Source organism: Suncus etruscus, chromosome 5, assembly GCF_024139225.1.
Source record: "Suncus etruscus isolate mSunEtr1 chromosome 5, mSunEtr1.pri.cur, whole genome shotgun sequence".
Taxonomy (NCBI): Eukaryota; Metazoa; Chordata; class Mammalia; order Eulipotyphla; family Soricidae; genus Suncus; species Suncus etruscus.
Window position 1 is genome coordinate 96,223,821 of NC_064852.1, and position 25,384 is coordinate 96,249,204.

Genomic DNA, 25,384 nt, shown 5'->3' on the forward strand with positions numbered 1-25,384 from the left:
AAATAAAATAAACTCTGTACTACCTTAAAAAAAAGAAATCACTCCTGACTTGAGGGACCATATGGGACTCCGGAGATCAAACTCGGGTCTATCTTGGGTCAGCCACATGAAAGGAAAACTCCCTTGTGCTGTGCTATTGCTCCGGCCCCAAACCTGTAAATTCTTTGCTAGCAGAAAACCAAACCAATGAGTTCAGGGATTATTTTTTCTTTTGCGTTTACAACGTGAACTATTGCTTCAAAGATATGTGACCCACCCAAAGATGTTAAAATTGTGGAGTTGAGTCCACAGAAATAGCACAGCAGGTAGAGTGCCTGCCTTGTACATAGTTAACCTGGATTTGATCCCTGGCATCCCATGTGGTCCCCTGGGCAACTCAAGAGTGATTCCTGAATGCACAGTCAGGAGAAAGTCCTGATTTTCACTTCATGTAGCTCAAAAACCAAAGCAAAAAAAAAGAAAAAAAAAAAAAAGAAAAAAGAAAAACTGTAGACCTGATAGAAAAGTAGTACCTCATTTTTCCCCTTAAAATAAAAACAAAAACAGTACATCAGTCAAGCAAACAATGATATCAAATCATTAGTATGTTCCTAGGTAGTAACAAAGCTCCTCTTTCCAAACTTTGCTAATAAAAAAGCATCAGTCAGCCCATTTTTTTCTGCATTTTAGTGTTCCTTGGGTAAAAGTTGCCAGTTCACTATATCTTAATGACTAGACTCTCCCTTTATATAAGGCCAGTCTTTAATAAGTTCTAGATGTCTATAACTTATTATTATCTGCCTTTCCACATTTTTGGGTAACATTTGCTTGGAAATACTATGGTTACCAAGTGAAATTGTGTGTTCATAAAGTTACAGAGCCTAGACTACTTATATTATCCCTATTCAGGAAGAAAGGAAGGAAGAAAGGAAGGAAGGAAGGAAGGAAGGAAGGAAGGAAGGAAGGAAGGAAGGAAGGAAGGAAGGAAGGAAGGGAGGAAGGGAAGGAAGGAGGAGGGAGGAAAGGAGGAAGGAAGGAAGAAAGGGAGGGAGGGAGGAAAGAAGGAAGGAAGGGAGGGAGGGAGAAAGGAAGGGAGGGAGGTAGGAAGGAAGGGAAGAAGGGAGGGAGGGAGGAAGGGAAGGAGGAAGGAAGGAAGGGAAGGAGGGTGGAAGGAAGGAAGGGAGGGAGGAAGGAAGGAGGAAGGAATGGAGGAAGGAAGAAAGGAGTGAGGAAGGAAGGAGGGAGGGAGGAATGGAGGAAGGAAGGAAGGAGGGAGGGAGGGAGGAAAGGAGGGAGGAAGGAAGGAAGGAAGGAAGAAAGGGAAGAAGGAAGGGAAGGAGGGAGGAAGGAAGGAAGGGAGGGAGGAAAGAAGGAAGGAAGGAGGAAGGAAGGAGGAAGGGAGGAAGGAAGGGAGGGAGAAAGAAAGGAAGGAGGGAATGAGGGAGGAGAGAAGGAGGGAGATAGGAAGGAAGGGAGGAGGAAGGAAGGGAGGAAGGAAGGAAGGAAGGGAGGAAGGAAGGAAGGGAGGAAGGAAGGGAGAAAGAAAGGAAGGGAGGGAGGAAGGAAGGAAGGGAGAAAGGAAGAGAGAAAGGAAGGGAGGGAGGGAGGGAGGAAGGAAGGGAGGAAGGAAGAAAGGGAGGAAGGAAGGAAGAGAGGAAGGGAGGAAGGAAGGGAGGGAGGGAGAAAAGGAGGGAGGAAGGAAGGAAGGAAGGGAGGGAGAAAGGAAGGAAGGAAGGAAGGAAGGGAGGAAGGGAGGGAGGGAGAAAGAAAGGAAGGAAGGGAGGGAGGGAGGAAGGAAGGAAGGAAGGAAGGAAGGGAGGGAGGGAGGGAGGAAGGAAGGGAGGGAGGAAGGAAGGAAGAAAGTGAGGGAGGAAAGAATGGAGGAAGGAAGGGAGGGAGGAAGAAAGGGAGGGAGGAAAGAATGGAGGAAGAAAGGGAGGGAGGAAGAAAGGGAGGGAGAGAGGAAGGGAGGGAGGAAGGAAGGAAAGGAGGGAGGGAGGAAGGAAGGAAGGAAGGGAGGGAGGGAGGAAGGAAAGAAGGGAGGGAGAAAGGAAGGAAGGAAGGGAGGGAGGAAGGAAGGAAGGAAGGAAGGGAGGAAGGGAGGGAGGAAGGAAGGAAGGTAGGAAGGAAGGGAAGGAGGGTGGAAGGAAGGAAGGAAGAAAAAAGGAAGGAAGGAAGGAAGAAAAAGGAAGGAAGGAAGAAAAAGAAAGAGAAAGAAAGAAAGAAAGAAAGAAAGAAAGAAAGAAAGAAAGAAAGAAAGAAAGAAAGAAAGAAAGAAAGAAAGAAGAAAGAAAGAAGAAAGAAAGAAGAAGAAAGAAGGAAGGAAGTAGGACGGAAGGAAGGAAGGAAGGAAGGACGGAATAAAGAAAGAAAGAAGGAAGAAAGAAAGAAAGAAAGAAAGAAAGAAAGAAAGAAAGAAAGAAAGAAAGAAAGAAAGAAAGAAAGAAGAAAAAGAAAGGAAGGAAAGAAGAAAGAAAGAAATGACCTGAAATATGAGACATGCTTATTCTAGATTAGTACAACATCTACATCTAGAGGAACAGTTTTTTAAACTCAATCAGGGTTAGCCCTGGATCAAAACCACAATTTAAGAAAAGGAGGTACTCAAATTCTTCATCCTCTTTGCATATCCTTATTTCCATTTCTCCAGGCATACTATTGCTTTAATGCTGTGTCTTTTCCTACCCAATAAACAATTTTCCCTAATTCTTTTTTCTTCAGGGAAAAATACCTCACACACCCCGCTGGGTTATTCTAGGAGTGGACAAGAATCAAGTTTAGTTAAGTAATTAAATTACATCAGGCAGATTAGCAAAAGAAAAATCTATTATGAACATATGTATCGAGAATTTATGAGGAAGGACATTCTGGAGAAAAATAGGGTGAACCTAAAATTTTTTATCTTGTGTCAAAGTTTTATGGTAGAAAAGGAGTAGGAGAAGGGAAGGAAGTTAGGTAATCTAGTGCAATACAATTGCTTGTTTTCAATTTCACCTGCAGGAGATTGTAATAGCTAGTCAAGTAGACAATGATAAAGTGTGGTGTTAGGGGGTTGGAGAGATAGTAACACTTTAAGGCCACACTTTTTTGACCCAATTAGAGGGTATCTTCTCTTTGACCCTTCAGACAGACTGCAGGAAAAGAAGAGGTTCTCACCCACATGTTTATGGCTAGGGCAGTGGTCCACAAGCCGAGACTTAGGAGCCACATGCGGCTCTTTACACTTTCTTTCTTTCTTTTTAATTATGTGAACAATAATGCAAAGAAAGAGGACAAGGTAAAGTTACAGTAGAAGGACAATCATCCAAAAACAGTGTTCTCAGAAGAAATCCCCCTGCTGACACCTTAAATTTGAACTTACAGTCAAAGAACATTAAGTAAAATAAAACAAAACCCATGTACAATTACTTTGTCCCTCAAGACCCCAGATTGTAGTACATTATAACATTTCTTAGTGGTACACAAAGCAATCTAAAGCCATAAAATTTATGCAACTCCTTAAATTTGAAGGCATGGTAGTTTTTTATATTTCCATGCACATGCATATTAGTTTAAGTTAACCTCAAAAGTTTAAGTAGGTTTTTTTTTTTTAAGGTTTAGAGTCAAAGGAGCACAATTAGAGTGTCAATTATCATTTGCATAGGCCCACCAAAGTTTGGGGGACATGGAAAGAAAAAGCCTTGGCCTAAATACAAGGAGAGCCTACCCCTGAAGTTTCCTGACATAAGACCAACTCTAGGCTCCAGACAAACTAGTATGTTCAATCCAGGTCATTGTCTGTAGTACCAATACAGTTTTATTTTTTACACAGTCTCTGTTGTTGGTATCATGTTTCTGTATTGAAGATCCTGGAATCTGTATATCCTACATTGAAGTCAGAATGATGCGGAGCGTCCTCTAATTTCAACCCACAATTAAAGGGCAATGCAGAAAGCCCTGTCCAGTAAGCAGGTCGTTGTTGTTGTTTAAGTCTTCTCAGTGTTAAGACTCTTTTGAGTAAATCGATATCAGAGCAGCAGTAGGATCTTCCCTGGTAGAGGATTGCTTCCAGGTGATGTTATAGACAACTTTGGGTGTTTCATAGATGTTTCATAGATGGCTTCCCTGGTTCAGGGGTGAATGGAGAATGCCCATTCTTCTGAGGCCTGTACCAGGTCATTATGTCAATGTTCAGGGTGTAAGGTCCCATTGCACTACAAGATTTGTGTGTTCCATCTCGATTAGATAAGAACTTATTTGTATGTATAGTATTTTCCATTTTAATGTGCCTATGCAAACAAGGTATAATGCCACGTGACATTATCAGCTTATATGGGGGCCACAAGAACAAGTCCAACAATCCCCGTGACTTGGTTCAAACATAAGCATTAAACTGAAGGACTCTTTCACCAAAATTCCTTATTGAACAGTTCACAAAGAGAAGACTGCATCCTCTCCCTCTATCCCTTCCAAAGGAGGGGAAGAAGGATCATCAATGGCAAGAGGCAGCCGCAGAAGCGACACCTAGAGCTGGCTTCACACTCAGGAGAGGACACTCTGGCTACAGGTGGCTTTGGGTGCTCTACACGATTAGAGAAACTTCTCTAGTCACATACTATAGAAATGATCTCTGTAAGTACAGTCTTTCTTTACACATTTTAATGTGGCTCTTCTGTGTGTCGGGTGGCTGCTCCAGGAGTCAGGACTCTGCTCCTAGCCTCTGTCAGTGCGCACCCTGTGTGACTCTCAAAATAAATTTCAATCGTGGTTTTGGTGAGATTTGGCTCAGTTGAAATAAAAGGTTGCCCACCACTGGACTAGGGACTCAAGAAAAACAAAAAGAAAAGAACTAACTCTATCATAGAATAGTGTATCATGGGGAATCAGTGAAACTAATGGCCTTTGGGGGCTGCAGGCACCACAGGACACTGGACTTGTAGACATAGGGAGATACTGATCCCTAGATGACATACACAGGACGTCAGGGTACCCAAAGTTATAGACTTAAAGCTGTTAAACAAATAGCAGATGGATCAAAGAGATAGCACAGTGTTAAGGCATTTGACTTGAATATTGCTGACTTTGCCACACCACGTAGACTACAATATCATAAAAAAAAAAGAATTTCTTGAAAGTTTATTTTTTTTTCTAAAGATCTTTCTATCCACTGAAAAGATCTCACCTGACTGAAGTAATATACTTCGATATTTACAAATTAAGCCTAGATTCATTTTCAGAGAATATTAATCTGAAAATTCGGTACACCACCAGTGGAGGTTTGGTTAGACTATGAAGTTCTAAGATGCCTGGGAAATTTTCTGGGACCAGTTTCCCTAAAAGGACCTGATTGGATTTTAGTCTCCCTAAAAGGACCTGATTGAATTTTCTGAATTTTCTCAGAAGAACCCTTTTCACTAAGTAGTACCTTGGACTGGGGAACTAAGGGTTCATAAAGTTCCTGTGAACCTTGAGTGAATTTATCATTACTTAAGAATTCAGATTCTTGGGGCCATAGCATTAGCATAGTGGAGAAAGTCTTTACCCTATATGTGGATGACCTGAGTTCAATCCCTGGCATCCCATATGGTCCCCTGAGCCTGCCAGGAGTGATTCCTAAGTGTAGAGCCAGGAGTAACAGCTGAGCACTGCCAGGTGTGGCCCCAAACTAAAAATTAAAAAAAAAAAAAGAATTCAGATTCTTTCAAGAATAATTAAGGCCCTGGAGGCTGAGAAGTTTTGTCTTTTTTTCATTCTTTTGCCTTTTTCCTAATGGAAGACTCTATCACTGCTGCACCCATTTCCCAATACACAGACTTAGGATCTAGAAAAATAGTATTCATTGTTTTGGGTAAAACAAGGTATAACTAACAAACCTCTACTGGAAGTGATCTCTGAGCACAGAGCCAGGAGTAATCCCAGAGTACCACTGAATATGACTCCAAAACTGATAATAATAATAATAATAATAATAATAATAATAATAATAATGATAAACTTTTTCTTCATTAATACTTGAATTACTAACTGGTATGGGTGGCTTTATCCAAATTACCCACTTTTAGCTACACAGACAGACGAATCTCTACTTAAAGGCTCTGTGAGAAACAAACTGAAGATTTTTGTTCAGTGTCCTACCAGTGACTTGTGGTACCTTAGCAAAGCTTCCTTTCCTTTGTTTTGTCTTTCTCCAGCCCAAATTGCCTTCAGAGTTGATTATTTCATTGGTAGATGATTCAAATTACTTGTGTTTATGCTTGAAAGGGTGTTTATGTGGTTGCTAAATGTCATAAAAAATGAGAAACCCTTTGGGAATTTGCTATGTAAACTCTAAAACTCTGGAATTTTTAAAGCTCTCTCCTAGTTGAACCTTATGTATTTTGCAAAATCCTTTGTTTCCCAGTCAAGAATTAATCCTACACAGTCACAATAAGTGGTTTTTAGGGTTAGAAAGATACTACAGGACAGATAGCATTTATCATGCATTTAGCTGACCCCAGTACCACCCATATATGTAAGGACTACTACTATAAGGACTACTGGGAAATCGAATCTGAGTGCAGTGTTCCAAGAATATTCCCTGAGGACCACTAGGTGTGACCCACACTTCTTATCTCCCCAAAGAAGTGGTTTTCATATAAAAGAGAATAGGGAAACACATTAAGAGATAGGAACAAAATGAACGGGATCTGCAAACAAGACAATAAGGCAGAGTGTTTTCAGGGCACCAAAGAAGCTTTGATTGACATCTGATGATAGAGACCTCATTAGACATTTGCCCAAACCCCAGGATGTAACCATCCAGAGGGAACCCTAGGGTCACACAGATGATGTGTGATGATGATGTAAGTGCTAGCTCATCAACTTTAACCAATGTACCACTTGGGGTGTGTGTGTGTGTGTGTGTGTGTGTGTGTGTGTGTGTGTGTGTGTGTGTGTGTGTGTGTGTGTGGAGGGCAGATGATGGGAGGGAGACTACACAAATGTGAGTGTAGGATGGAAATAGAAAACCTCCGAGTCTTTTCCATTTCTCTGTGTACCTAAATTGCTCTAAAAATATAAAGTATTTTTTTGTTTTATTTTGTTTTTCAGAAAAAAAGTAGTTTTATTTCTGAGTAAAGTAAAATTTAAGAAATAGAGTTTATTCATTTCATACATTTTTAACCTCTGTAGATTAATTGTTGTAAAAGGTTCAAATGCAGTTTAACAAAGGAATGATGTGAGATATTTGTATGTTTGATTTTAAAAGCCAAAAGTAATCTCAAAAGTTTAACATAGTGTTAAACTATATATAAAAGCAGTCTAAATCTCACATTGTTCCAAGTAGCTACTGATCACTTGGGAAACGTTTATACGTTTTGATTTCTAGTAAGAACACATTAATTTACATTGTGTACTATTTTAAATTCTCATAGAAAAATATCTCCCAATGAACTTTATTTTAAGAATTTTTTTCTTTATTTAAACATCTTGATTACATAAATGATTGGGATTAAGTTTCAGTCATGTAAAGAAAACCCCCTTTACCAGTGTAACATTCCCACTGCCAATGTCCCAAATCTCCCTTCATTCCACCCCACCCCCACCTGTACTCTAGACAGGCTTTCCAGTTCCCTCATTCATTCACATGATTATGGTAGTTCTCTGTGTAGTTTTTTCTATAACTGCACTCACCACTCTTTGTGGTGAGCTTCATGAAGTGAGCTGAAAGTTCCAGCCCTCCTCTCATTGTCTCTGAGGATTGTTGAAAAATGACTTTTATTTTTCTTAAAACCCATAGATGAGTGAGACTATTCTGCGTCTCTCTCTCTCCCTCTGACTTATTTCACTCAGCATGATAGATTCCATGTACATCCATGTATAGGAAAATTTCATGACTTTATCTCTCCTGATGGCTGCATAATATTTCATTGTACTCCATTGTACCATAGTTTCTTTAGCCATTCGTCTGTTGAAGGGCATCTTGGTTGTTTCCAGAGCCTGGCTATTGTGAAAAGTGCTGCAATAAATATAGGTGTGAGGAAGAGGTTTTTGTATTGTATTCTTGTGTTCTTAGGGTATATCCCTAAAAGTCGAATACCTGGGTCGAATTGGAGCTCAATTTCCAAATTTTAGAGGAATCTCCACATCGCTTTCCATAGAGGTTGGACTAGACGGCATTCCCATCAGCAGTGGATAAGAGTTCATTTCTCTCCACATCCCTGCCAGCACTGATAGTTCTCATTCTTTGTGATGTGCGGCAATCTCTGCGGAGTGAGGTGGTATCTCATCATTCTTTTGATTTGCATCTCCCTGATGATTAGTGACGAGGAGCATTTTTTTCATGTGCCTTTTGGCCATTTGTATTTCTTTTTTATCAAAGTATCTGTTCATTTCTTCTTTCCATTTTTAGATGGGATTAGATGTTTTTTTCCTTGTAAAGTTCTGTCAGTGCCCTGTATATATTGGATATTAGCCCCTTATCTGATGGGTGTTGGGTGAATAGATTCTCCCACTCGGTGGGTGACTCTTGTGTACTGGGAACTATTTCTTTTGAGGTGCAGAAGCTTCTCAGTTTAATGTATTCCCATCTGTTGATCTCTGCTTCCACTTGTTTGGAAAGTGCAGTTTTCTCCTTGAAGATGCCTTTAGTCTCAATGCCATAGAGTGTTTTACCAATGTGTTGTTCTAGATACCTTATGGTATCAGGTCTGATATCAAGGTCTTTAATCCATTTGGATTTTACCTTCATACATGATGCTAACTGGGGATCTATGTTTGCTTTTTTGCAAGTGGCTAACCAGTTCTGCCAGCACCACTTGTTGAAGAGGTTTTCCCTGCTCCATTTAGGATTTCTTGCTCCTTTGTCAAAAATTAGGTAATTGTATGTCTGGGGGACAATGTCTGAGAACTCAAGCCTATTTCACTGATCTGAGAGTCTGTCTTTATTCCAATACCATGCTGTATTGATAACTATTGCTTTGTAGTACAGTTTAAAGTTGGGGAAAGTAATGCCTCCCATTTTCCTTTTCCCTAGGAGTGCTTTAGCTATTCGAGGGTGTTTATTATTCCAGATGAACTTCATAAGTGTTTGATCCACTTCTTTGAAGAATGTCATGGGTATTTTTAAGGGGATCACATTAAATCTGTATAATGCTTTGGGGAGTATTGCCATTTTAATGATGTTAATCCTGCCAATCCATGAGTAAGGTATGTGTTTCCATTTCTGTGTGTCCTCTCTTATTTCCTGGAGCAGGGCTTTATAGTTTTCTTTGTATAAGTCCTTCACGTATTTGGTCAAGTTGACTCCAAGTTATTTGAGTTTGTGTGGCACTATTGTGAATGGGATTGCCTTTCTGACTTCCATCTTTTCCCTATCATTATTGGTGTATAAAAAGGCCATTGCTTTCTGTGTGTTGATTTTGTAGCCTGCCACCTTGCTATATGAATCTATTGTCTCTAGATGCTTTTTGGTAGAGTCTTTAGGGTTTTCTAAGTAGAGTATCATGTCATCTGCAAACAATGAGATCTTGACTTCTTCCTTTCCTATCTGGATTCCCTTGATATCTTTTTCTTGCCTGATTGCTATAGCAAGAATTTTCAGTACTATGTTGAAGATGAGTGGTGAGAGCATACAGCCTTGTCTTGTATCAGAATTTAGAGGAAAGGCTTTTAGTTTTTCTCCATTGAGGATAATATTTGCCATTGGCTTGTGGTAGATGGCTTCAACTAGATTGAGAAAGGTTACTTCCATTCCCATCTTGCTGAGAGTTTTGATCAAGAATGGGTGTTGGACCTTATCAAATGCTTTCTCTGCATCTATTGATATGATCATGTAATTTTTATTTTTCTTCTTGTTGATGTTGTGTATGATGTTGATAGATTTACGGATGTTAAACCATCCTTGCATTCCTGGGATGAAACCTACTTGGTCGTAGTGTATGATCTTCTTGATGATGCATTGGATTCTATTTGCCAGGATTTTGTTGAAGAACTTTGCATCAGCATTCTTCAAGGATAATGGTCTGTAATTTTATTTTTTGGCAGCATCTCTGTCTGTTTTTGGTATCAAGGTGATGTTGGCTTCATAAAATCTGTTTGGGAGTGTTCCTGTTTTTTCAATTTCATGAAAGAGCATGGCTAGAATTGGTAGTAGCTCCTCTTGAAAGATTTGAAAAAATTCATTAGGAAAACCACCTGGGCCTGGGCTTTTCTTTTGGGGCAGATGTTTGACTACAGTTTCAATTTCCTCAGTAGTGATGGGGGTGTTTAGATATGCTACATCCTCCTTACTTAAATGTGGAAGGTTATAAGTGTCCAAGAATTTTTCCATTTATTCTAGGTTCTCATGGTTAGTAGCATAAAGTTTCTCAGAGTAGTCTCTGATTACTCTTTGGATCTCTGCAATATCTGTTGTGATCTCCCCCTTTTCATTTCTAATACGGGTTATCAGATTTTTCTCTCTCTTTCTTTGTGAGTTTTGCCAATGGTCTATCAATCTTGTTTATTTTTTCAAAGAACCAACTTCTGCTTTCATTGATCTTTCGGATTGTTTTTTGGTTTTTCACTTCATTGAGTTCTGCTTTCAGCTTTGTTATTTCCTCTGTCTCCCTATTTTTGGTTCCTTTGGTTGGTCATTTTCTAATTTTTTGGGCTGCATCATTAAGTTATTCAGGTATGCCCCTTTTTCCTTCCTGATGTGTGCTTGTAGAGCTATAAATTTTCCTCTCAGGAGCTCTTTTGCTGTGTCCCATAGATTCTGGCAGTTTGTGTCTTCATTATCATTTGTTTTCAGGAAAGTTTTGATTTCCTTTTTGATTTCATCTCAGACCCACTGGTTGTTCAGTAGCAGGGTGTTTAATTTCCAATTGTTAAAGTTTTTCTTCTGTGTGGCTTTGTAGTTCACATCTAATTTCAGAGCCTTGTGTTCAGTAAAGGTAGCCTGCAAGATATCTATCCTCTTGATTTTATGGAGGTATGTTTTATGTGTCAGCATGTAGTCTATTCTGGAGAATGACCCATGTGCATTGGAAAAGAATGTGTATCCAGGTTTTTTGGGATGGAGTGTCCTGTATATATCTACTAGTCTTCTTTCTTCCATTACTCTTTTTAGGGCTAGTATGTTTTTGTTGGGTTTCCGTCTGGTTGACCTATCAAGTGTTGACAGGGCCTTGTTGAGGTCTCCCACAATTAAATTGTTATTATTGTTTTCTTCTTTCACATTTGTCTGTAATTGTATTAGATAATTTGCTGGTCTCTCATTGGGTGCATATATGTTTATTAGTCTGATTTCTTCCTGTTGCACATATCCCTTGATTAGTACATAGTGTCCATCTTTGTCCCTTACCACTTTTCTGAGTATAAAGTTTTTGTCATCAGATATTAATATGCCACCCCAGCTTTTTTGAGGGTGTTGTTTGCTTGGATGATTTTTCTCCAGCCTTTGATTTTGAGTCTATGTTTGTTCTGACTATTCAGATGTGTTTCCTGTAGGCAGCAGAAGGTTAGATTCATCTTTTTGACCCATTTTGCCACTCTGTGTCTTTTAATTGGTGAATTTAGTCCATTGACATTGAGGGAGATGATTGTCATAGGATTTAATGTCATCTTTGTAGATAAGTTTGCTGTGTTTATTGGTCTCTCTTGTCTTAGAATAGACCTGTCAGTTTTTCCTTTAAGGCTGGTTTATCATCTGTGAAGTTTCTGAGCTGTTGTTTATCCATGAAGCTATATTCTTCCTTCAAACCTAAACGTGAGTCAGGCTGGGTGCAGTATTCTCAGTGAGGCATTCATTTCATTCAGTCTTGTCACAATATCCCACCACTGTCTTCTGGCCTTGAGAGTTTCTTGTGACATGTCTGCTGTAAGTCTTAGGGATGCTCCTTTGAATGTAATTTCCTTTTTTGATCTTGCTGCTTTCAGTATTCTATCTCTATCTGTGGGATTTGTCATTGTAACAAGGATGTGTCTTGGGGTGTTTTTCTTTGGGTCTCTTTTAGCTGGTACTCTTTGGGCATGCAGGATTTGATTGCATGTAGTCTTTAACTCTGGGAGTATCTCTTTGATGATGTCTTTGACAGTTGATTCTTCCTGGAGATCTCCTACCTGGGTCTCTGGGACTCCAATGATTCTTGTGTTATTTGTGTTGAGTTTATCAAAGACTTCTATTTTCATCTGTTCGCATTCCTTGACTACTTTTTTCATTGCCTGTTCATTTGTCTTAAGGTTCTTTTCCACTTCTGTTGTGTTGAGTTTTTCTGCATCACATCTTCCAGTACTTTGATTCTCTCCTCAGCTGATGATACCCTGCTGGCGAGGCTATCTATTGAAGTTTTCAGTTGAGCTACCATGTTTTTCAGATATGTTATTTCAGTTTGGAGTTTTCTGATTTCTGTCTTTGTGTTCTGTTCAGATTGATCTATGCTTTCTTTGAGTTCTTCAAACATCTTCCATATTGCTATTTTTAAGTTCCTTATCCGAGAGGTTAATCAGATGTTTGGAATTGATTAGGTCATCGAGTTTTCATCTTTATTCTCTGTGCATGGTGTTTGCCTGTGAGGTTTCCCCATTGTCACGCTTGTAGTGTGGTTTTTCCTGCGTGTTGTGGTGGAGTTCATTGGTTAGAAAGAGTGTGTGGCTGCAAAGCGATGCTAAGCAGCCATGCTTTCTGCTGCCTCTAGTTAACAGTCCTCAGAGTGAACAAAGGCACAGCAGGGTGGAGCCTCCACAGGCCAGAGAGCTCAGCTTATTGGACGGCGACCCCAGAGCCAGAATGTGCTCATTTGGCAGCTTCAAAATGCAGTTTTTTTTGGGGGGGTATGCTCCCTAGGCCTCTGAGGAAACCTTCAGGGATTCAGAAACACAGGCAGATAGGCACAGGAGAAGTTTCCCTTGAAGTCCTCAGAGTGAACAAAGGCACAGCAGGGTGGAGCCTCCATAGGTCAGAGATCTCAGCTTACTGGAGGGCAACCCCCACAGCCAGAATGTACTCACTGGGCAGCTTCAAAATGCAGTTTTTTGGGAGTGGCTCCCTAGGCCTCTGAGGAAACCTTCAGGGATTCAGAAACACAGGCAGTATATAAAGTATTTTTTAAAGCAACATCATGCAAACTGAAGCGACTCAGCTCATTAGTAAAATTTATAACAGAATGTAAATGGGGCTTAAAAGGGTGAGCAGTACTAATCTTCCATCCAGCTCTGAAAGTCTATCCAGGGTTATAAAAATGCATACTAAAATAAATTCCTGAATTGAAAGAATAAGTCAGGAGGAGATTAAGAACATAAAACTGGGGCCAGAGAGATATCATGGAGATAGGGCATTTGTCTTGCATGCAGAAGGACAGTGGTTCGAATCCTGGCATCCCATATGGTCCCCTGAGCCTGCCAGGAGTGATTTCTGAGCCTAGAGCCAGGAGTAACCCCCTGAGCACTGCCGGGTGTGGCCCCAAAAGAACCCCAAATAAACAAACAAAAAAAAAGAACATGAAACAAAAATCTTCATGACACATTATTTCACAGCAGCTTGGCATACAACAGAAGGGGAAAGGAGTGGAGAGAGAAGTTTAGATAAAGGGAGGGAGTGGATATCATGTTGCACTGCAGTCTGGACATTTCATGTGCCAATGTTCTCTCTATCTGTGTCACCAACATCATTAATATAGGCTCTGTTTCTGCCATTTTTCTAGTTCTTTTTCCTTCCCAGTGTTGCGGATTTAATTAACAACATATACAGCATTAATGGTGCTCGCTCAGGGTGGTACCCTTTTGTCTTAGTTTCAGTGTTACACAACACATGCCCACTGGGGGTCACACTCATTTACACTTTGAAGTTTGGACACATTCTGTTCATAGTGCTGCCAGGGGTTGTGCAGCTTAATTGTGGTGCTCACTTATGTCCTCTTCAGGGAACACACCCCCAGCCATGGCGCTCACACTTGATGAAGGGAGGTACTTGCCAGAGACTTCACACAATGTTGGATACTTGGAGTCCTAAGCAACAGAGTTGTTGGACCCCACTTGATGAATGTAAATGGCACTGGGAATAAAACTTGAGTCTTCATGCACTAAAGGCAGGCAACTTTGCTATGGAGCCATCCCTGAGCCTTTTACAGCTACCTCCTTTAATTTTGCTAATCTGGCTAAAGCAATCTTATTTAAATCTCTGGTTTTTATTTTTTTTATTTTTTTTGGTTTTTGTGTCACACCCAGCAGTGCTGAGAGGCTACTCCTCGCTCTAAGCTCAGAAATCATTCCTGACAGGCTCGGGGGACATAATGGGATGCTGGGAATTGAACCACCTTCCTTATGCATGCAAGGCAAATGCCTTAACTCCATGCTATCCCTCCGGCCCCATAAAACTCCAATTTTTAAATTAATTTTTTCCTTCTTAGTTATGATATATTGCTCTTCCCTTGCAATGTCTTTTAGATTTGTTCTGTTTTGGAGGATCATATTTGGTAGTGCTCAGAGATTATTCCTATCTTGATGCTGGATGGGAGGGGGGTGGTCAGGCTTGGCTGTACTGATTTAAACCCAGGCCTCTGTGTACAAGCATGAACTCATCCTAAAGAGCTATACCTCTAGTTCCATCATTTTTATAAAGTGAGTCTATGAAAATGTTGAATATAAGCACTATGAAATCATTAATCTTAAAAGCAACATAGATTATAGCAATAATTACAGCAAAAATGAAAGGGAAGAGAAAGAAAGATGTGAAACAGAAACTTCTTCAGCATTTGCAGTAAGACTTGTAAAATTGGAGCAGTAAATATAGTACACTGGGTAAGGTGCTTTTCTTGCATACAAACAACCTGGGTGCAATCTCCAGCACCACATATGGTTCCTTGAGCCAAGAGCTAGGAATCATTCCTGAGCACAGAGTTAGGAGCTCAGCTGATGTGACCCCACACCAAAGAAAAAGACTTGTAAAGTTCCCTATACATAGTAGACACTAAAATAAAATAGTTTATTGAGTGCATTAATGCATGAGAATAACATTATTTTAAGAAAACTTTAAACACAATTTTTTAAATTTATTCACTATGAATCACAGAGTTTTACATAATTGGGTTTCAGTCACATAATGTTCCAACTGCAATCCAATCACCAATATCCAGTTTCCTCCACCAACGTCCTGGTTTCCCTCCCTCCCACCAATAAGTCGCTACAACAAGCACTTTTTTTTAAAATAAATTTTTATTGTGATCAAAGTGTATTACAAGTCTTTCACAGAATTATTTACGGTATATAGTGACAATGAATGAGGGGCATTTCCACCACCAGTATTGTCCTCCCCCACCCCTGTTCCCAGCATGTATTTCATATCTCCCTCCTTTACCCCCCAGAATACTAGCGTAACTGGTCTCCACTTTACAGCTTGTTGTAGATTGGGTATCTATTCTGTTGTCGTTGACTTTGAGTTTGGTGTTCCAGTCTGGTCCTTTTTTATTTTCACTACATGTTCATATGACTGGTCCTGGTATCATCATTTCCCCCCCTCAATTTATGAGGCTGAATGATTCAAGTTATGTGATTCTGTTGGAGATAAAAAGGATAAGGAAAAGAGAAGAAAAAATTTGGTAGCAACTACAAAAAAAAGAAAGAAAGAAAGAAAGAAAGAAAGAAAGAAAGAAAGAAAGAAAGAAAGAAAGAAAGAAAGAAAGAAAGAAAGAAAGAAAGAAAGAAAGAAAGAAAGAAAGAAAGAAAAGAAAAATGCACCTAGCAAAAAAAAAAGATCAAATAATATCCACACGAGTGAAAAAAAAGTGGAAGAAAAAAGAGAAGGAAAATAATATTAAAAACAGACAAAAGAAAACAAGAAAAAGGAGTGCTGGAGTGGTAGGGTTTTGTGTTACCCCCACTTCTTTTTTTTTTCATAGGCACAGTAAGTATTGGGAAATAAAGGGAATTCCCATGGCCTAAGAGATTCAGGGTTTTTCCCCTCTTGAAGCATACTTTCATGGGAACAACCACTGGCTCCCTATATACTCATTACCATACCCCAAGGGTTTTTTTGTTGTTTTTTTTTTGTGGTGCCAGGAAACTTTTCTCTCAGTTGTGGATTAGAAAATCAGGCCACTGTAGCTAGCAATCTTGGTAATTGCGCAGGTCATAGAACAAGGTCTAGGATAGAGTAGGGTTCTAGAGGTTTTGTTCCATCTTTGTTGTTGTGTTCAGTCTTCTGTATTTTGTGCTCCCTGTTTTTGCTCAGTCCTAGGATATTATAGTTCCAAAGGTTCTGCTCAGTCTCTGTACAACAAGCACTTTTTAGATGATTTCTACCTCTGCTTTCTCCCGCTGGGTAATAACTTCATCTCTTGGCAAACTTCAATATCACGCATTCTCCTTCTGGTCACTGAAGAACACCATGGCTCACAGTTCTGCAGAGCCTATGTAGCACCAGAGATGAGTAATAATTCCACGTGAATAATTACTTCAATGTTTCCAGAGAATGTTTCATCAAAGTCAAAGACATTCCTTGTCATAGGACTGAAAGATTTCAACAAATCCAGATGCCATGAGTTTTGTGGTTTTTCACTGGTGTCTAAGTTTCATGAGGGCAGGCAGGAAACTTATTGCACTGACTATCTTGGGCCTGATGCTTGACACAGTCAAGCATTAAATGTTTATTTGACATGACATACAAAACCTCAGGAGCACGCCCAGCTCCCCTCACTTCCCTTTATATATCCTGCATATATATTGTTTTATATATATATGTTGTTGCAACATATGTATGCATCTATGCATACATATATGTATCTATATTTTTGCAACTATATACTATATATGCTATATATAACATATACTATATATACACTTTATTATATAATACACACAACTATATATGTGTGTGTCTATATATATATATATATATATATATAGTTGCTGGTCTATTGGTATCTAGTACTCCATTTATACTCCTTGTTTAAGATTCCTGGATAGTAAAGAATTAAGAGTGAGTGAGCTTGAGTGTCCAATTGCCTGGGCTTTGTTTTGTCTCAGCTCTGCTACTTACTTGTTAAGATCTTGAACAAGCTACTTGTTCTCTTAATATCTGGCTTTTATCATCTAGAAGGATGGAAGATTAGCTTTGGGAGTAAAGAGTTTTCTATTAAATTTATAGTTTAATACATTTCAGTGCCAAGTTGTGATGCAGATGTTGCTGGTGTTGAGGATTTGGGTGGAGCCACATGGTCATTAGAGGTTCAAAGGAATAAGTCAGTTTAGTTTAATCACAGAACTCAGTTTTCCAGCAATAACCTCTTTAGCTTATGTTCTGAGATTTTCAAATAATTAGGGAGTTAAACTAATCAGAAGTTAATGGAATATTCAACATTTTATTGATCAGAACCTCAGTAAATATTGAGTTCAATGTTTAAAAAAGAAAATATATAAACTGAAGATTTTGGTTTGGGAGGTTTATCTTATTCTTTCCTCTTTATCTTCTTAAATATTATTCCTTAAAACTCATAAATCGGGCCCGAAGAGATAGTACAGTGGCATTTGCCTTGCAAGCAGCTGATCCAGGACCAAAGGTGGTTGGTTCAAATCCCGGTGTCCCATATGGTCCCCCGTGCCTGCCAGGAGCTATTTCTGAGCTGACAGCCAGGAATAACCCCTGAGTGCCGCCGGGTGTGGCCCAAAAACAAAAAACAAACAAAAAACAAAACTCATAAATCACAAACTCATGCAAAAGAGAGAAAAGAAAAAGCATAGTCATGTATAGCTTTAAAATAAATCCAGCAGAAAAAGAAATAAATGTAGAAATTGATTTCTGTCACCATACTACAAAACAGAGTTAACAACAGTTAAAACTAGAGTTTATGTTGACAAAACAGCAGATATTTGTGCCAAGTGCCAGAAGCAAATTACTTAATGATAGCCCTGTGAGCTGTGGCCCCAATCAACCAGGAAAGAAAACTGAGACAGGGAAGACTCAATCTGCTTGAGTCAGTAAGCCTGGTCCAATCAACTAGGATGGCCTCAGTGAAGACTGTGGACCACTGAGTCATTGATAGGGGCAATCTGCTGAGCCAAACTGTAGATCCAGTTGATTTTAGAAGATATCTGGATTTTCTTTTTCAACTTCATGAATGAGTCCAAAGATCACCCAGTAACCAGCACTGCATATTTATCAAACCTAATACTTTGAGAAGAATTGATTTGGGGTTGAATTTTACCACACTTGATCCATTTTTTGTGAAATGCGAAGAATGGAATGACCACTACTTGAGAACCTTCATGCAAATTTTAGTGTTATTCTCCCCCACTTCTAGCTCTCAAGTGACATTTTATTTGTTTCACTGGGGTCTCACATGTGTGAGCCAGTAAAGTTCACAACTGTGACTTCACACAGCTGTGCTTTAAAGCTCCTCTTTGCACACAACATGCTGGCACCGGGGCAAAATGACTAACTTTTATATACTCCAGACATACGGGCTAGGCTGTTAGAAGCTGATCTTGTGCTCTAAAGAGGAAAATGCAGTTTCTTATTAACATGGCCCAAATTTTGAGGATGGGGGAAGAGGAGGAATGTTCAGTTGTGATCCATCTCTAAGTAGTGAGATAATTATAATTATAATAGTTTGGTTTAAAATGCCTGGAGTTATCTTTTAGTAAAGGGTATATGTTTGGGAGGAGTGGGGAGGAAATGACCTAAAAGCCCCATTATAACGGGGATTTTATAGTGGGATGAATTAATAAAGTGTAAATGGCCTTAAGACTTTTCCTCCAATATGAGCTTTGAAATAAAAGCTGAGAACCTTTCATCTTAAATGGGAACATATTTCTTTCCAATGAATAAGAAGAATGCTGGCTGAGAGAACAATGTCTTTCTCTAGCATTTCTGACCATTTGAAAAATCAAAGCTGCCATATTTGCTACACTTGATAGGATCATTGAAGAGATAAAACAAAATGGTTTTAAATTGAACTGCCACTTAAGAATAAGTGTTTGTCACTGTCACATTTAGGAACTGTGAAAGAACCATTTAAATGTGTTAGAGAGAGAAGACGGTCTGATTCACAGCAAGGTAATAATGTTCCCAATATGAGTCAATATTCCAGATTATTATTAAAATTTTAGTTTTTCTTTATAAAGAACATAGCAGCAAGAGTCACCCCAGATCAAGGAGAGCCTGAGGAATTTCTGGAAATCTATTTAAGGACGGAACCAGGAGACAGAATATAGTGGGTTTTGATCCCAGCACCACATGGCTTCCTGAGCATTGTCAGGTATGGCCTGACTACTAAGAGGCCATGTAAGGCTAAGTATGGCCTCTACTACTTAGAGATGGCATTAAGCAGCATCACATCCTCTTGCCTTCACAGTAGCTCACAGGCCAAGCTGGCTGAGAATCACTGGGTATGCCTCTGGATTCTCTGAACATTGCTTGGAAGCTGCCCTTATTTTCCTCCTACTTCTCTAAATAGCCTACAATAAGGGCTGGGGAAATAGTTTAAAGTACTGAAGCATATTCAAATATACAGGGCCACTGGTTTAATCCCCAGCTCAGTCTGGCTTCCCAAGCACTGTCAGGTGTAACCCCCAAGGTTCCTAGTGCTGCTGGAGAGGCATCCCCACAAAATAAACAAAATAAAAATTTGGCCATACCTGGCAATGTTCAGGGGTCTCTCCTGGCAGTGGTCAGGCAACATTAAATGCTGGAGACCTGACTAAACTCACATAGCTCAGGGCCCACTCCTGGTGGGCTTGGGGAGCCGTATGTGGTGCCTAGGATCATAACCTGGTCAGCTAAGTACAAGACAAGTCCCTCATCTGCTATACTATTTCTCCAGTCTCAAAATAATTTTGTGGGGAGGGGCTCAGTGGTTACTCCTGGCAGTGCTTGGGAAATCATATGGGATACCAGTGATCAAACATGGGTTAATCTTTGCAAGAAAAGAGCTCTCTATATATGATGATATATAGCTTTGGCCAAAAATATTTTTTAATTAAATAAAAGAGACCCATAATGAGAGACTTCTCTAGAAAACAAAGTCTTTGAGAGAAACATTCTGAGCAGCATTGTGGAGAAAATTGTGAAGGGACTGTTGTGACTGAAGTGGCTGAAGTGACTGTTGGCCTTCAAGTTGTTTTTCACAAAAGCATCATACTAGGCAGCCCTGGAGTAACACACCATCTTTTGGTATTTCTGTAGCAAACACTAGATTCTAGTAAACACTAGACACCCATAGATTATCACCATCAGAATTCCCTGTAATTCTGGACTTCGGAACTCTCCTACTCACCTTTTCCTCTTCACATGCTACAAAACAGGGTTTCATGATCATTCTATGAAGTAAGTGGGCTGGATTTTGAGAATATGTGGCTGCTCCATCTTTGTCAAGAGAGCTAACTGAACTTTAGGGAACTTGCACTAGAACTCCAGGAATTCAGAGCAGTCACTTGTATTGCCTACAGGGTACAGTAAGAAGCCAAGCCTACCCTGTCGTATAATTTATTTATGAAGGAAAAGTCAGGGTTCATAGCTCAGGGCTAGAGCACTGGTCCTAAGGTTTATAAAGACATCAGAATTTTTGTTTAAGATCCCTTAAAAAGAGCTCTAGGGCATTTTTGTACTTTTGGGGGGCCCTGCAGAGCTGGGGGCAGGACAGCCATTCTCTAGAGCCACTTGGTTGAAGCAAGGGCTCTCTTGAGTGCACGAAATGGGACTTGTCTAGATTTACATATGCCTTAAATGTAAAAAATACCAGAATACAAAAACTTAGTTTAAAAAAAAGCATAAATCATTAACAAATAAAACAACCTATTTAAATAATTTTATAATCTACCTATTGAGTATTGAGTAATATTTTAATATATTAAGAATATAGTATTACAAGTACTTGTATGTATGTTCTAGTTTAAATGCTGCAGCCCCATCACCCAGTTTATATGTTGAATTTGAAGCTCTGTGATGGTAGCATTTGTCAGTGAAGCATTTGGAATGGTGTTTCATTATGCAAGCCTACCCTATCTTTTTATTTATTCATCTATCAACAGACTGCAGTTACTTTCTTCTGCTATTGTAAATAATGTTGCAATCTTCACTGGCACACACAGAACTTTTTAAAAAAATTTTTTTGGTTTCTTCAGATTAATACCCAATGTGGGAATTCATTGACATATTGTATTTATAGCAGCCTCATATAATGCTTTGTATTTCTATGGCATCTATTGCAATTTCTCCTTTTGTTTCTATTTATTAAAGTTTTCTTCTATAAACTTAGCTAAAAGTTTATTTGTTCTATTTATCTTTTTGAAAAGTTAGTTGTTATTTTCACTGATCCTTTATATTGTTACTTTTATTTGTTTGTTTCACTTATTCCCAATGATTTTTCTTTTATTATTCCTTAGTTTTAGAAAGTTCTGGTTTTGTGTCCTGGGAATAGGGATTCTAAATGAAATATTTTTTCTGAATTTTTCAACTTCTTAAAATAGATTTCAAATACTGGTGGGTTTCAAGTTAGGTCATAAATCATAGGAATATCCACACATTTAATGTCCTCTAAGTGCTCTCAAAATTATCATAAAGTTTCACAGATTAAATTCTCTCTTTGGGCAAGAGATTCTACTGGGCACTCAGATGTATCAATCACCTAAGAACTGGAAAAATGGAAAAAAATCTTGTTCTCATGTAATTTACCCTCTTGGGTCCCCAGAATTTCACTGAACCCAGCATCGAAAAGTGGAGAAGGAGATTATGCTAGGATAAGTTGTGGTTATAAAAGAAAATAATGAATTAGGATGTAGTGATAGAAGGTACAGGGATAAAACAGAAATAATTTCATACTGTAGATTTAGCATGGGCAATACCATGGAGCTACAAAGTATTATAAATAGTTCCGACTATCTGCTCAATACACAAAAGAAATAGAGGACTGTTTTTGTTCCCACAGAGTTTACAATCTTCTCAGGTAGACAAAATGATTTCATGAGACAGAATTGCATTGTTAGGCAAAAATAATACGGTACCATCTTTTGTCAGATTGCTAAAAATATAGAGTCCATGAAAGTAACATTTTTGCTTGTCTATTCACAGAAAAGATTTTCCATTATTCACAAAGAGAAATTCACTTGTTATTCCACTATTAGTGCCATTTGCCTTGTTTTGATAGCACAGGAGTAAGGCAATTGCATTGCATAAAACCAACCAAATTCAAATCACGTTCAAATCTTGGTACCGCATAAATTCCCTGATTCAGTGACAAGAATGATGTCTGAATATAGTCAGAAGTAAGCCTTAAGCACATCTGGGTATGCCCGCATCTGCCCCAGAAAACTTGAAGTTCTAAGAATCTTTAGCAAATAACATTCCATGACCACACCTGCAAAATGCTTTGTGGGTCTCTTACCATTGTGCATAAAGTGAGCATAGCAAAGCACCTCGAATTTATGGCCCTTATATCTCGGTAATTTTCCTTACCCATGCTGGCTCCTCACTCTTCGGTAAGAATGGTAACTTCCTTAATCATACTCTTGTTCCATTTGATAGATTTGCCAACATTTTCTCTTATTAAAGATTACTCTGGTTCTAAGCATTATTACCTTTAACCATTTTTTTGTTTTGTTTTGTTTTGTTTTGTTTTTGGGCCACACCCAGCGGTGCTCAGGGGTTACTCCTGGCTCTGTGCTCAGAAATCGCTCCTGGCAGGCACGGGGTACCATAGGATGCCAGGATTCGAACCAATGGCTGTCCTGGGTTGGCCTCTTGCAAGGCAAATGCCTACCGCTGTGCTATCTCTCTGGCCGAATTACCTTTAATCTTTAATAGCATGTTAATTCGAAGCTTTTTTCCTCTCCTGCCTACGACAGTAATGGCTGTCAAGGCTTTCCAGAAGCTTCTCTCATATTTCTCTCATGTGACTAGCTACTCTGTGTGGAGGGAGGAAGAAGATAGGCAGAATTGCTGAGTGACGTTACAGACTCTGACTAACTGGTCACGGTAGTGTGTGGATTTAACAGGGAAGTCCTTAATTTCTTCTATTACTGATAGTAGAACCTTTGTTTGTGGACTCATCAAAGATTCTTCTGTTCTGGGCCCGGAGAGATAGCACAGCGGCGTTTGCCTTGCAAGCAGCTGATCCAGGACCAAAGATGGTTGGTTCGAATCCCGGTGTCCCATATGGTCCCCCGTGCCTGCCAGGAGTTATTTCTGAACAGACAGCCAGGAATAACCCCTGAGCATCGCCGGGTGTGGCCCAAAAACCAAAAAAAAAAAAAAAAAAGATTCTTCTGTTCTAAAGAACATGAAGCTCAAAACAGGGCAACATCCTCATCATGACACTTTTTCATCCTCTAGTTATCTGTTCTTCCAAGAAGGAAAGCTCAAGCATTTTGGTTGCTACAAACATTCAACTAGTGACAGAAACAGCTAGTATATAACTTTTTGTATATATGGACCTCCAAATTTCACAAGTGATTTTTTGGGGGGAGGAGATGCTTTTTTTTCCTTCTAGTTTCGGGGGAGGAAAAGTGTATTCTATGTCTGTTTCTCATGAGGTGCAGAGCCAGGAGAAGGAAGTATTTTTATTTGCTTTTGGGCCAGATCCTGGGTTACACACGCTCAGGGTTTACCTAGCTCTGTGCTCAGAAATCTGCTCCTGGCTTAGGGACCATATGGGACACGGAGGGATTGAACCTTGGTCCGTCCTAGGTTTAGCACGTCTTAGGCAAATGCCCTACTGCTTGTGTCACCGCTCTGGCCTCGGGAGTGATTTCTGACTGCAGAACCAGCTGTAATCCCCAAGCACTGTCTATTGTGGGCCCCCCTAAAAAAACCAAAAACAAACAAAAAACCAATTCAATAGAGAAAGAATAGTAATTTCAATAAACTTGATATACTTATAAAAAATTGAACTTTAGTTTTGTGTCTAATAAAAGCTAATTCCAAAAAGGTTTTGATCTACAAGCACCAGATCAAAAAGTCCTATGAGCATCTATGCATCTGTTCAAGTCCCTGTACAAGGGACTCCTGGGAGACCCCTGGTTCTCTCCAATCAATTTTTTACCTCCCTGCTCAAGTTTTCCTTTTTTTCTCTTCAGGAACTTGACCTGTCTACCCACAGCAGTTCAGGTTGGCATTAGCAATCTGCCAATAGTTTTCATCTTGCATCCTTCCCTCTGGGCAGAATTCCTTTCTAGAGTCTTGTTCATTTAATCATTCTATTTCCACCTCCTGCCTCTTTCTAGCACAGTACACCTTGGTTCGAATGCCTCATTACTCCCACACTGCTCAATTTCCTCTAGTCTCCTATTTAAAAAATCTCTTCCATGAAACATTTTTTATTTAAAATATGGCTTTCCTGGGGCAGGAGAAATACGGTGCATGGAACTCTTGCTTTGTACATAGTTGACCTGGGTTTAATACTTAGTTTAAGGGTCTAAGTCCAGTCAGGAGTGATTCCTGAGCACAAAGCTAGGAGTAAGCCCCATATACTGTTGAGTACCCCTCCCAAAAGTCCTCTCTCATAATATTTTGTTTTGTTTTGTTTTTGGGTCACACCCGGCAGTGCTCAGGGGTTACTCCTGGCTCTATGCTCAGAAATTGCTCGTGGCAGGCTCAGGGGACCATATGGGGATGCCGGGATTCGAACCACCGTTTTTCTTCATGCAAGGCAAATGCCTTACCTCCATGCTATCTCTCCAGCCCCTCTCATAATATTTCTATAAATGTTTCTTCTACTTTTTCTTGTAAAGATACAATGATGGTACCTCTCATTTATTGGCATACAGGTGTTCAAAATTTTTATATTTTATGTAGTTTGTTACTATCTGTCCCTTACTATGAATCTTTTTTTAATTCATTCTAGAATGCAGCGCTACATGTAAGTAGATGCTAAATATATAATCATCTATTGATGAGAATCACTTCCAAATTAAACACAAAAAAGTGGGCCAGTCCCCAAGGTTTCATGATGAAAACCAGAGCTGGCTCATTAGAGCCTCATTTCAGGGAGAGTTGAAATGGTCCATGTCTAAGAATGTGGAACTTTGTTACTTAGCACCGGCTCCTCCTGGCAGACCCATTTGCAGAACTGTCACGAGAAGAGCAGTCATAAGGGGAAAATGAAAACTCTAAAAGGGAGTTGCCAAAAACATCCACTTAGGAGCTTAAAATCTTGGGAATTACAGAATCAAGAATAAATGATTAGTAATGGTAATTTTGGCAGTGAAGAACTTTTAGTAACTTTCAGATATAATGTGGGGCTCCTCTTGCCTCTCTCCCCATCCAAATAAAAGGGGGAACTGATGGAATTTAATACAGATAAAACTTCACTGCTGATTTTCACTGTAAACCAAATTTCAAGGGGGACACTGAGTTCTCTGACAGAAGGTATTAATAGAGACACAATTCAGCTATAGATTCTGAATTTAAAACAGCTTTTTTTTTTTTTTTTTTTTGGTTTTTCAGGCCACACTCTTTTGATGCTCAGGGGTTATTCCT

At 39.4% G+C, this 25,384-nt stretch overlaps 1 protein-coding gene and 1 non-coding gene across 2 annotated transcripts in view; both read right to left on the reverse strand.

Moving 5' to 3' along the window:
- Positions 1-25,384, reverse strand: part of MYO3B (myosin IIIB) — a 481,137-nt gene that overhangs the window by 198,996 nt on the left and 256,757 nt on the right. The window lies entirely within an intron of this gene.
- On the reverse strand, positions 4,399-4,604 carry LOC126010384 (small nucleolar RNA U3). The gene has a single exon (XR_007496428.1). It is a non-coding gene; the product is annotated as a small nucleolar RNA U3 (small nucleolar RNA).